Raw genomic sequence first — 13,829 nt, forward strand, 5'->3', positions numbered from 1 at the left:
ATTCATAGCCATCTTTCGATCATATATTCCATGTGCATTGATCATAAGTGTAGTATATGCCAACCACTACTGGCCTTCGAGTTCTCACTCAGCAGTTCTTTCAGCAAACTGGCATCACATGTGTGTCAAATATTAGTAAATGTTCAAGGTGTTTGAACGTAAAGTTATCTAGAGAAAGATAAATTTTTTGGGAAATAGTCATCTCACATACTCCCTTTCTATATTTGTTAAGCAGAGACATAATTCTGTGGCAAAATTTTTACCTAACTACTGACCACCGAGAAAATGCCAGAGGTATATATATCTAAAGTACTGAAACTAATGGGACCTGTGACAAACTTATTATTTATTTAATAATTGTAGGCAGTCAATGAAATATCTTGTATTTAGGATGTCTTTTCTCACAACATGTTTATGATTTTGGAAAGAAAGCCTGAATTTTAAAAATAAATGTATCTATAGATACTGTGATGGCTAATTTTGTGTGTCAACTTGCCTGGACCATGGTGTTCAGATACGTGGTCAAGCATTGTTCCAGATGTTTCTGTGAGAGTGTTTTGGATGAGATTAATATTTAAATCAGTAGATATTCTGTAAAGCAAATTGTCCTCCATAATTTGGGTGGGCCTCATCTAATCAGCTGAAGACCTTAACACTTCCCAGGCAAGATGGAATTCTACCAGAGATTGCGACTTTGGCTCTTTCTTGGTTCTCCAGTTTGATGCCCTTTTGACTTGAATTGCAACATCAGCTTTTCCTGGGTCTCAAGCCTGTTTGCCCACCCTGCCAACCTCCATAACCAGGTGAGATAATCGTTCAAATAAATCTCTCTATAAATGTGTGAGTGTGTGTGTGTGTGTGTGTGTGTGTCCTACTGGTTTGTTTCTCTGAAGAATCCTGATTAATATATAATACAAACATACTTTCTATTGATATTTTTGCTCCATTCATATATGTTTGAAAAAATAAGGATTTTAAGCTTGAAACCTGCATCTCATGTGTCTTCATTTCTGAGGCATTTTTTAGTTTGTCTAAAGAATTTTTTTCTGATGCCATCTCCAAAAGCAGATATTTTGTCTTCCCATTGAAAATTACACAAAAACTTGCAGGATAACAAATGATAACTTGTATATTCTCTAGGAAAAAACACTGAAGTATTTTTATGGGCCTTTCTGAAGAAGATAGTCTTGGCAAAATTCCTGTGAAACTGAACTGATATGGACCAAAGACAGATCTATGTGTTAGATCTAGTGCTTATACCTCAGTTTGGCTGATCTTTCTTTATCTTTTGCTAAATTAAGCAAATTAAGCATTAATTACTTAAAAATTTTATTTACAAAGTTAAGTAAGACAATGTTATGTTTACAAATTCATGAATCCTCACTGAAGAGATCTATGTATTTTCATTTTCTTTTCTTTTAGTCTTACTATTACTGTTGATTTCTTTCTTTAAGAAACACTAACCCCCTCAACGTATCCATCATTGATTAGTTTTTAGATGTATTTATTTTGTGTCTCTTGCATCTTTGGACCATGCCATTGATGAAGTATGTGAATAATAGAAATGGTTTGAAAAAGCAAATTTGGCTCCAAGTTCAACGGAATGAGAGAAATGAGACTCAGGTCTCTTTATCATCCAGCAGTGTCTCTGGTAAAGTCTCCTTGTCCCCCATTTCTGCCACATTTATCATTCATATTGTTATCCACTCTATCCTAATGAGCTAGTAGTGTCACTGCTATTCTTCTAGCTTCTGATGGTGACCTGAAGTGCTTAATGTCTCTTGTGAGAGTGATTTTCTTAAAACTCTACCTGTGGTCCCTTTCCTCCATATTAGGTTCTTAAAAAAATGATCTTGCTACTTCAATTTTTTGGTCATAGCATCATGTATTCTACTAAAGCTTCAGAAAGACTCACTTTAAGCCTCCAGTTTCTTCTAAAACCCCTCACTCTAGGTACTTAGGGCAACTCCCAAGAAAACTAAAACAAAAGTATATTTGTATGACACATTTCCTGTCAATAAATGTCCTTTGCCACCAAGCACACAAATTCTCAAGATGTGTTCAGATGTGCTTAAACTCCCTGAGGTTTAGAGAAATATTTATCTACTTTGGGCCTTTTATGCCCCATTAGGTTACAGAGTTTTAATCCAGGTGTCCTGGAGCCCATTGCCTTTATTGGGGAACCCTTTTCCCAACAGTACATCTCTTTTGGCAGTTGGATTCCTGTTGAGATGGAAAATTTCTCTTAAACAGCTTTATTCTCCACTGCCTTAACCCAGATACAGGTGTTGGTTGCACAAGATCTCTGTTAACTTCAAACCACTGAGCTTTTACAGGGCTTCTTAAACTCTCAAAACACTCCTATTGTTAAGGGAAAACCAAATATCAGTTTTGTCAGTTCTCAATCCTGTTGCCTTCTATCGCTCTATGTTAATAATATGATCCAGTAAGATTTTGGTTGTAGAGACACCCCTCAATATACTTGAATGTTAGTCCATATTTCCTTCTTCTTTTAGATGCTTAATTGTCAGAAAAGATGTTGGACAAACAATAAACTGAGACACAAAGAGGCTAAGTAGTTAGGCCCTATACAATAGTAAGAATTAGAATTGGGAAATTATTTTCCCCACTTCATCATGTTGGCTGTGTGCACAGTCTCACACTAGGTCCCAGGTATATGTGAGGCAGAAAGGTAAGAATTGAAGGTCCCTACAAAGGTACAAGGCACTATTGTTGAATACAGTAAAGCCAAAATATCGTACACACACACACCACACACACACACACTCCTTCACTTCTATGGATAGTTTTAAGACTTTTAAAGCCCTACTGTGAGATTATCTCTAATAAGATAAACAGCAATGCAACTTTCCATAACCAAAGAAAAACAAATTGGCATATAAAGAATATTCTTCAATTCTGTCACTTCTGGTAAAAGTGGTGTGTCATTCACTAAGAGTGTGGTCTGCCAATTTAATGAGAAAAGTATAAACTGCTGAGTTGTGATTTATGAAATTAGTTCCCAACTGCTAGTCCTTTTTGGGAAGTAAAATTATAATTGCTACCTTAGTCAACAGTTATCATCAAGTGAAATAAGCAAACAACAGAATAATCTGATTTAAAATCACTTTCTCCAGATAAGACACAGATCTAAACAAATTCACTATCACTGTATCAACGTGCTCCAAATTTTAAAAATTATGGTTATTTCTACATATTACTTTTACACTTACAGAATAATTTTGGTAATTTGACTTAACGTTACATGGTCTGTGCTTATTTTTTAAAGTAATAAACTTATTTATTTTTTTAAATAGTTTTAGGTTCACAGGAAAATTGAGTGAAAAGTATGGAGAGTTCCCATATAACCCTTCTCACACGTGCACAACCCACTACTGACATCCTGCATTACCTTAGTACGTTTGTTACACTTGCGTTCACTAAACTGATGGATCATTATTACCTAAATTCCGAGGCTTATATTAAGGGCCATTCATAGTGTTGGATACTTCTTATCACCTGGCAACCACTGATCTTTTTACGGTCTTCATAGTTTTGGCTTTTCCACAATGATAGACAGAATCATACCAAATGTAGCCTTTCCGATATGTGTCTCTTTTTAAGAACAATAAGATCATAACCAGAAACCTCTGGCACACCTCTGCTCATACGTCATTGGGCAGAACCGAGTCACGTGGCTGCCTCTTAACAAACCCATTGGAGGTTATCCTGCTCAGTATTGACAGGGACTGCATGAGGAAAAATCACAAGTGAGGTCTGTCTTATGGATAATATGACACTATGAAATGAATAAGGGTTTTGAAGTCACTTTGACCTGGATTTTAATCCTGGGTTTGCTATTTACTTGAGCCACATTTTCCTCCTTTGTAAAAAGCAGATATAAATATCTATAGAATACTTGTAATGATTGAATAATCATGTAATGAAACTGACCCAATGCCTGGCAAAGAGTTAATGCTAAGTAAACATTTCTCTCGTACGATACTCTGCCTCTGTACATGCTACATTCACAAAACAATACATGTGATTGAATACAACTGAGAATGGTGGGGCTAATTCAACTAGTCATATCTATAGCAACAGATTCGCACAGAGTTACAAAGAAAAATTAGTTGGATTATTTTAATTAACATGGGTCACTACATTGTTACTAATAGATTATTCCTGAGTAAAAACAAAACAAAACAAAACAAACCCGTGCATTGTTTTACAATTCTCATTGGCAGCATTTTTTATATTTTGCTGCATGAGAAAAAATGCATGTGTTTGTGGGTATAAAGTTGGAATGATCCTATGCAGAGAAATGTCTTTTGACTTTTCTCCTTAATCTAAGTGGAGTATGCCCTGATGGAGACACTATTTTCTTTCATCCACTTTCTTTTATTTTCTGAACTTCATTAGGTTTTGAACCAGGTGTGCGAGCTTTGCTGAATTTTCCCTATGAGAAAATTATTTTGAGCTTGTCAATCCATCAGCATGATGACTGGGGAATATTTTAAAGAAAATGCAGACTATACCAAGAAGCTGAAAATCTAACGCGGTGTTTTCGACTTGTCACTGTAAAAGAGCATGACAAATTCATTGTTATCCTGATTCATTTAGAAGTCATCAGAACAGTCATCAGCTGTTCTACATACAGTGCTAGCATAGGCGCTATGGTTGTCACTGGCAGTAGAGCTTGATTATCTTTACAAAAACATCAAACATCACTGCACTGCACAAAGGGAAATGACCATTATTCCTGGTAAGACAAGGGATATCGAAAAATCTGCGATTTAGTCACTATGTGGTCGGACAACTTGAAGTTAATTGTGTTATTTTGATAGGTGTTGGGGGCGGGTAGGTTTGTTTCTCTCAGTTTTCATCCCAGTTTCTTGTCAGTTTTCCTATAAAGGTGTGCAGCTGGTTGAAAAGGGGATCATATTAAAGAGCATTTATCAATTATCAAAGTAGAGAAGAAAAATAAATTTCCAGGGAGACTACCATATGCCAGGCACTGTGCAAAATGTTGGGGACACACAGATGGATGCAATAAGATCCTCATTTTCAAGATACTCACAATCTACTGGTGGGCAAAATTGAAGCTGAGATACAAGTGTTGTCTGTGCTGGGATGGAGCTGCACACAGAACGCTGTGGTAGCTCAGAGAGGCGCGGTGCTTAGGGGAAGCTTATTTGATAACTACTGGTGTACATAACGCAGGAAAAGCGTGGTAGGAAAGGGCATTTTAGGCTAAGGCCACATAGGTATGAGTGAGTAGGGGACTTTGGGGAGCTGGTGGTTCAATGCAGTTGCAGTTTTCAGTTGCAGGGGTGGAAGTCATGGCAGAAGATCAGAGATCTTGAAGACAGAGCAGGGAGGAATCAGGTCAGGAAGTTTCTCCATGCTACAAGGACCTTGTATTTTACCCTGAAAATTACAAGATGCCGGTAAAAAGGCAATGAACATATTTGCAGAGAAGTTCTGTAGCAGCATAGAAAATAAGTAGGATGGGAATAATATTAGAACTAAATCCCTTTGGTTAAGTGCTGTAATACTGTTACTCAGCTCTTACTCCCCCAGAGTGATTCCTACAAATGTTGCAGGAGGAGGATGTTAAATTACACAGGAAAAGATCATCACTATTTCTGTAACCAAGGACAAATAATACAACTCTCACAAGCAAGCAAGATTCATGTCTGCCTCCAGGGACACTTCTCATTAGATAAGGGCTATGCTATTATGGTACTCAATAGGATAGAAAACCATGCTGCACATGAGAATTCATGGTGGAAAGGTATTTTCAGCAGTTAGAGAGCAGAGTACACTGTTAGCTATTTGATCTGGGAATGCAGTGTCAGATGCTGCCAAGAAAAGCCTTCTGGCACTCTGTGGGTAAGGCCTCTGATTATTGCTTCTTGCTTCAAAGATGTTGGCCATTATCTTAAGCTCACCTATCTGCTTGAATTCAGACAAAATCAAGAAATAAAGTAGCCCATTAAATTATAGAAAGGTGCTTTCAATATATTCAAAGCTTTGGGTTTCAGGAGTCCCCGAAAATGATAAAATATAACAGAAAGACATCTAGAAATTACTAATATGATTCCAACCCTTTTACTTCAATAATATTAATAATAAGTTTTCTGTGGCTGGAGGTAGTTAGATTAGGTCTATGTTAGTCTGGGAATTGGCTCTAGTCTGTGAAGTGTTTTTTTTTTTTTCTTTTAAAGGTAATTTTTGTTTTATGAGGCAAAGTGAACACACCCTATAACCATACTCAGTTCTAGAAATAAAATTTTTATATGATAAAGCTAAATTTGAAAAAAATAAAATATAAAAGCTATAATGACTTTTCTACAAAGTGAAACATATTCAGTGAAAAATCTTTCTTTTACTGAGACTGTGTCTGTTTTTTTTTTTTTATATAAGATATTCTTTCTATTGGGAAATGATATTTGTAGATCTTAGGTTTTCTTGATGTTTTTATTGTCTTCAATTTGACAAAATGATAAGGTATAAAAGCAACACTGACTTCCCTGGATACCTCTTGAAATGTATATCTTTCATCAGCCATGAAATCCCAGAATATAGATAACTACATGAAAAAAATGATGGAAAGCGTATTTATTCATTGGATAGTGGAGGAATAAAATATATTTAAAGTTTTTTTTCTAGTCTTAAAATAAAACCAAATAAAGGCAATTTTATTTCAAGAGTTAAAGGACTTTTTTTACTGTATTTTTTTTTTTTTGCTCATTAAAAAAAGTTATTTTTTACCTGTCTGTTTCTCTGGAAAAGGGAAGATCCAAAATACACACTCTTTTTTTAAAATGTTTATTTTTATTTAGCAAAGATGTTTTCTTTTTTTTCACAAATTTTAGCCTGTTTCTCAATACCTCAAGAGATTTTGAAGTTTTTAATGTTAAGTAGCTTATGGTTTCAGATTTTAAAAAACCAACAGCACTATAGAAAATTTAATTAGGACATTTGTAGTTATTGCTTAAATAAACTATACTTCTAAATTTAATATAGCAAATATAATGGTTTTTATGAGAAAATCAAGATGCATGTATTTTATGCTTCCAAGTAACTTTAAACCTATCAAGAATTTTTAAAGGGTATTGTATATTGTACATTTTAAAGTATATCTTGAAAATGTTTTTTCCTGAAAATATCATTAATAACAATAAACTGCTTTGCCATGATTTCAGCTTGCCCAGAAATTTTACAATATAAGAAAAGATCATTGCAAATTAGTTACTACTCCCAAAAAGGCAACTCAAAACCATATTACTGATGACAAGTTGGCTACATTATCTTTGCTTACAGAAAGATAGGAGTTTAGAGAATGATGGTTGAGCAGAACTGACTGTTTTTCTAATCAAAAACTCAGGCTGACATGTTTTATCTAGCAGCCATGAATAATGTCCTCATTTTTCAAAAACTGTTATTATGTGCCTGCTCAAGTCCAGGAATATAGTTGTTTCCCCTTTGCAGTTTGCTACAGATAACAGAAAAACCTACCAATATCATTCTATATAACAGATATATAACTAATGAATATTATTTCTCATGATGATAAAATAGATCAGAATGAGGCATACAGGAAAGAAGGATATTGGACATATGGTAAATGGTTTTAACTGGTAAGCCACAATTTTGTACCATGTACAACTAAAGCCTCTGAAATGTTATTTGAAGACTGTCTAAAATTATTGAAAAAGAAAAGTAAAGATGGTATTCAGGTTAATAAATGTTGACTGGGTCCATCATATGTCTGAGATATTGTGCAAAATTCTGAGAAGAATACAAGGGAAAACATACCACAAACACCTGGAGAAATGGACTGATTCATTGTTATAATTATGGATATTAACCTAACAGCTCTATTGACATGCAGCCCTTGAAATTACTCCCCATGCCCCAAATATAACACAATTTTTAACTTTGTAAGTGATCAACGTGAATTCAAATTTATTTATTTTTTTAAGTAGGCTCCACACCTGATGTGGGCTTGAACTTATGACCCTGAGTTTAAGAGAGTCAGGCTCAAGGACTGAGCCAGTCAGGCACACCCAGTGATCAACGAGAATTCACTTTGAAATAAGATGTTATTTGTAAACATTAAGTCATACAAAACTAATTATTATAAAAGTCTTTCATGCTGGAGAACTAGAAATAAAAATGCAGCAATTACACTTGTAAGTGGTGTTGCAGATTGGCACAACATTTTGAATTAATTCTGAAAAAAATCATTCTTCAGAAAAAGCTATATAAATTTAGATGTCAACTGCAAAAATTTTTTAAATGAGATCATCATAAATATCATAGAAGGATATTGAGAAAGTTATAGAACACCAGTTCAATGAAATATAATGTGATCATAAACATTTATGTTATAAAATTAAAGGCATACCTTGGAGATATTGCAGGTTCAGTTCCAGACCACTGCAATAAAGCAAAAATCATAATAAAGTAAGTCAAATGAATTACTTGGTTTCCCAGTGCATATAAAAGTTATGTTTTAACTCTACTGTAGTGTATTAAGTGGGTAAAAGCATTATGTCTAAAAGCCAATGTACATACCTTAATTAAAAAATACTTTATTGCTAAAAGATGCTAAACATCATGAGCTTTCAATGAGTTGTAATCATCTATCACAGACCACCATAACAAAAAAAAACAATAAGATTGAAAAAGTTTGAGATATTGCAAGAATTACTAAAATGTGACACAGAGACACAAATGAGCAAATGCTATTGAAAAAAATTGTGCTGATAGACTTGCTTGATGTTGGGCTTCCACAAACCTTCAGTTTGTAAAAAATACAATGTCTGTGAAACACAATAAAGAGAAGCGAAATAAAACAAGGTATGCCTATAATTTAGTGATATCTCAGAAATATTCATTGTAGGTATGTCTCCTGTCTATGATGGAGTAATATGTTGCAGGCCAATAGTTTCACCTAGAATAATTAAACAACAAAACAACAACAGAGCTTCTAATGTACCAGGGTGTGAGGGGCCATATCAAGCTGAGAAGGGAAATTTATTAAAGTGTGCCCAACTTTCTGCATGCTGTTTTTTCTCTTAGTACATTTGTTCATATTCTGCATAGGTCGAGAGATCAAAAGACAAAGAAGCTTGCCAGAGTAGATATTGGCAGAGAAGCCAGTATGATTTCAAAGCTATCTCTTCGGTCTGGGAAGATAAAAGTTGACTTGGAGGCAGCCAAAGCAGCCTGAATTTGAAAGTTTAAGATTTCAGTGAGAAGAAAGGTGCAAGTAAGTCACCTTGACACTGGGGACATGTTTACCTCCCAAAGCATTTGCCATTTCAGCTGCACATGAAAAGAAGCTAAGCAATCAAGCAAAAAGTGATGGTGACACAGAGTAGAATTTTGGTAGTCTTCTGCTGTTGAGAAAGAAATGGAGTTTAGAAGCCCCCCAGAATGGGGGTTTTAAAATATAGCCCAGACTGTCAATTGGGACCCCTGGAGGGCTATACTGTAGGAACATGGGCAAAAAAGAAAAAGTTTGAGCCTAACAGACACTGAAAAACAGTTTTAAGTCGGTTAAGTCCATAATTAGATTGAGCTGATATGCCTTTTTTTGCTTATCAGAGAATCGGGTAAATCATCTCTAAAGGGAGATAACATTATCCAAGCTCATAAATTTTCAGATGCAACATATGACATTAAAAAATATAGTTTTGACATATGAAGAAATAGGATCAAGAGAAAGAATAGGCAAAACAAACAAATCTTTACCCTTTAAGAGAATCCAGAGTTACAAACACAGCAGTCATAATGTCCATAATGATATAAAAACACAAAACAAAATGAAAAACAGGAAAATATGACCCAATTGTAAGAGAAAAGACAAAATGAAGTCCATCTGCAAGAAGACCTAGATGTTGAAGTTAGCTTTCAAGGATTTTATAACAAGTATAGAGCTATCTGCAATGATGAAAGGAAATACCACTGGGGTGTTTGTGTGTGTGTGTGTGTGTGTGTGTGTGTGTGTGTGTGTGTGTGTGTGTGTGAGACAGAGAGACAGAGAGAGAGACAGAATTTTTTCTGACTCCTCCCTATCTCCTGGGTCCAAGTCCCTGTACTGACTGGAAGTGGGCTCACTCAGTGCTCAGGAAGACCCTCTTGTGTGTGGTGTTAGTATAGGGGTGCCAGACCATTCCATGTTTGCTGTAGTCTCTTGCTCCACTGTGCCCAGGTGGGTCATGTACATGAAAGGAGATGTAATTATCTTGGTTTGAAATGGTGATGAAAAGGTGTTTGTCATCTTTAGGCAAAGGGAACAGATACCAGAATATGTCAGACATTCCCTTGCCCAGGTGGACAGAGAAGCCATAAATGATGAGGTGAAGCTTGGCCTGACATGGTGTCCATGTTGAGGACATCATGACACATGATCACATTCACAGTATGGAATAAGCAGTGAGGCTGAAAGACAAATAGCTGACAATGAACCCCACAGGTGTGCCTCTATGCTCATGAACAACCAGCATGTTGGTGACCTTGTTGGCTTTGCAGGCTTACACCAGTGACCCATCTCATGCCAGCCACACTTCATGCATTGGGCACCCCAGAACACCAACTTCAGCTCCTTTGCAAACATCTTGAGGTGGAAACTGGGCCCTGGGGAGATAGTAATCATGACCCTGCCCATCATTAAAAACTAAGGAGTCAAGAAGATAAAGGGTAATATTTTCCAAGTGTTCAAAGAGAAATAAAATTCACCAAAGAATTCTACATGCAATGAAAATATTCTTCAACATTAAAGGCAAAATGAAGATACTTCAAAATAAAAGATAACTAAGAGAGTTTATCACGGACAGATCTACACTATAAGAATGTTTAAAAGAAGTCCTTCCAGTTGAAGGGAAATTATACCAAATAAGAATTTGGTTCTTTAGGACAAAATAAATAACACCACAGTTTGTTAAATATCCAGGTGATTGTAAATATCTTATAATTCCTTTAAAATAACACGTACCATATTAAAACAAAATTTAAAAAATTTTTCTGGTAGAGTTTATAATATATGTTAGAAATATTACATAACGATAGCATAAAGGATAAAGGGTGATAAATGAACCTACGTAGTTATAGGTTTTCTACATTTTTCTGTGTGAAATATTATAATATTAACTCTAAGTACACTGCATAACATTATGGATGTACACTGAAATACCTTGAGAAGCAACCAAAAATAACAACACAAAAAAGTACAGCTAAAATACCAACAGAGAGATTAAAGTGGAATTCTAAATATATTCAAATAATCTAAACAAAGGCGAGAAAGGAGGAACAGAGACTAAAAACACAGAGTGGGAAGCAGTGTCAAACAGCAAATGAAAAATAAAACATAAGGCCTAAATTCAATCACATTAATAATTGCATTAAAATTTAATGTAGTAAGCACTCTAATTAAAAGTCAGAGATTATCAGAGTGGATTAAAAAAAGCAAGACCAAACTATTTGTTTTCACAAGAGATATGCTTTAAATATAAAGACAGAAGGAAGTTGAAAATAAATAGGGAAGACATATTATGCAAACAGCAAGCATAAAAAGTCTAGAATTGCTATATTAATATCAGATAAAATGGACTTCACAATAAAGGGTGTTACCAGAGATAAAGAACACTTCACAGCAATAAGAGTCAAATCATAAGGATGAGCTAACCATCATATATGTCTCTGCAGCTAACACCAAATCTCGAAATACTTGAAATAAAAATTGACAAAATTAAAGGGTGGAACAGACAATTCTGCATAAAGACTTTTACTTTATTCTTCTGTCAATTAATAGAATATTTAGACAAATATTTAGACAAAAAACTCAGTAAAGACATAGATGATCTGAACAGCACCATCAGCAATCTTGACTTAACTGATATTTACAAAATCCTTATATTCAGCAATTGTACAATATACTTTCAAGTGCATATGGTATGTTCATCAATATAGACTATATGTTAGACAATAAATTAAAACATAATCAAAATTACAGAGTATACTGTCTGACCACAATGGAATTAAATTAGAACCTAAGAGATATTAGATAACAGTAAGATATCTAGGGAAAAGTCAAATACTCAGAAATTACATATAAAGAATCCATGGGTCAAAGAATAAATCCAACGGAAAGTATAAAATATGTTCAACTAAGTGATAAGGAAAATCTACTATATCAGAATATACGGGATGAAGCTAAAGCGGTACTTAAAGAGAAATGTATAGGTTTAAGAGAAATATTAGAAAAAAATATTTAAAATTAATGACCTAAGTTTCCAACTTAAGAAGGTAGGAAAAAACCAAATTAAAGCCAAAGTAAGTAACAGGGAAGAAAATAGCAAACAAAAGGGTAGCAATAAAGAAAAGTAACCAAACCAGACTTAGCACAAAAGAGAGAATACAGACTCTCAATATTAAAAATTAAAAAAAAGATTATCATCATAGATTCTACAGATATTAAAAGTATACTAAGGGAATTTTATGGCCAAGTTTATGGCAACAAATTTGTCAACTTACATGAAAAAAAATGAGTATCTGAAAAATGTAACTAGCCTAATTGACACAAAATAACACACACACACATATATATCTTTACATATATATAAAGATGTATATCTTAATACCTTTTATATAAAAGGTATATATATATAGAGAGAGAGAGAGAAATACATACATATATATAGATAGATATAGATATAGATATATAGATACAGATATATATATATATATATCTTTCGAAGATGTTTAATTTCTTATCCAAAATCTTCTACAGGCACTCCAGACTCACAGGTTCTCAATGTAAAATTTTCTCAAATATTTAATAAAGAAATGTCATCAGTCTAGGGGCACCTGGGTGGCACAGCGGTTAAGTGTCTGCCTTCGGCTCAGGGCGTGATCCCGGCGTTATGGGATCGAGCCCCACATCAGGCTCCTCCACTATGAGCCTGCTTCTTCCTCTCCCACTCCCCCTGCTTGTGTTCCCTCTCTTGCTGGCTGTCTCTATCTCTGTCAAATAAATAAATAAAATCTTTAAAAAAAAAAAAGAAATGTCATCAGTCTAAACATTTTTCAGGAAATAAAATAGTAGGGTACAATTACCAACTTATTTTATAATAGTAAAATCTTACAAGGAGAGCACAAAAAAGAAAATTCACAGCCAAATCCTTATTATTATTGGTAAAAATACTACCAAGGTACTAGTAAATCAAATATAGCAATATATCAAAATCATGACTAAGTAGGTTTATCCCAGGAATGCAAGATTGATTTAAAATTTGAAACCAACGGTTGTAATTTGCCATTTTAACATTTTAATAAAAAAGAAAAATATATGGTATATTCAATGCTGCAGAAATTGTCTACATTGTCAAAATTCAACACTTGCTGATTTTAAAAAATAACTCTCAACAAGCTAAAAATGGAAAAGAATGTCCTCAGTCTATAAAAATATCTCTGAAAAATTATATGAAAACTGGTATATTCAATAATATGATATTTAACACTTTCTAAAATTGAGAACAAAGATTCACATTCTCATGACTTCTATTTAATATTATACTAGAGAAACTAGCCATAGACAAAAAAGAAAAATAATAGGCACAGATCAGCAAAGAAGTAAAGAGTGTTCTTACAGACAACATGATAACTTATGTGGAAAATCCTATGAAATCTACAAAACAAATACAGAACTGAATATTGAATTTAGCAGTGTTGTAGGGACACAAGATGAATACAGAAAAATCAGTTTTATTTTTATATGCCAGTAGCAAACAACCAGAAAATAATATTTAAAAAAC

The 13,829-nt window shown here is 34.2% G+C and overlaps 1 pseudogene; it reads right to left on the minus strand.

The window, feature by feature from the left end:
• Nucleotides 1–10,076: 10,076 nt before the first annotated feature.
• On the minus strand, nt 10,077–10,672 carry LOC121101979 (annotated as a pseudogene).
• Between the last annotated feature and the right edge of the window lie 3,157 nt (nt 10,673–13,829).

This window comes from Ursus maritimus, unplaced genomic scaffold (genome assembly GCF_017311325.1).
Source record: "Ursus maritimus isolate PB19 unplaced genomic scaffold, ASM1731132v1 scaffold_12, whole genome shotgun sequence".
In the NCBI taxonomy this organism is placed as follows: Eukaryota; Metazoa; Chordata; class Mammalia; order Carnivora; family Ursidae; genus Ursus; species Ursus maritimus.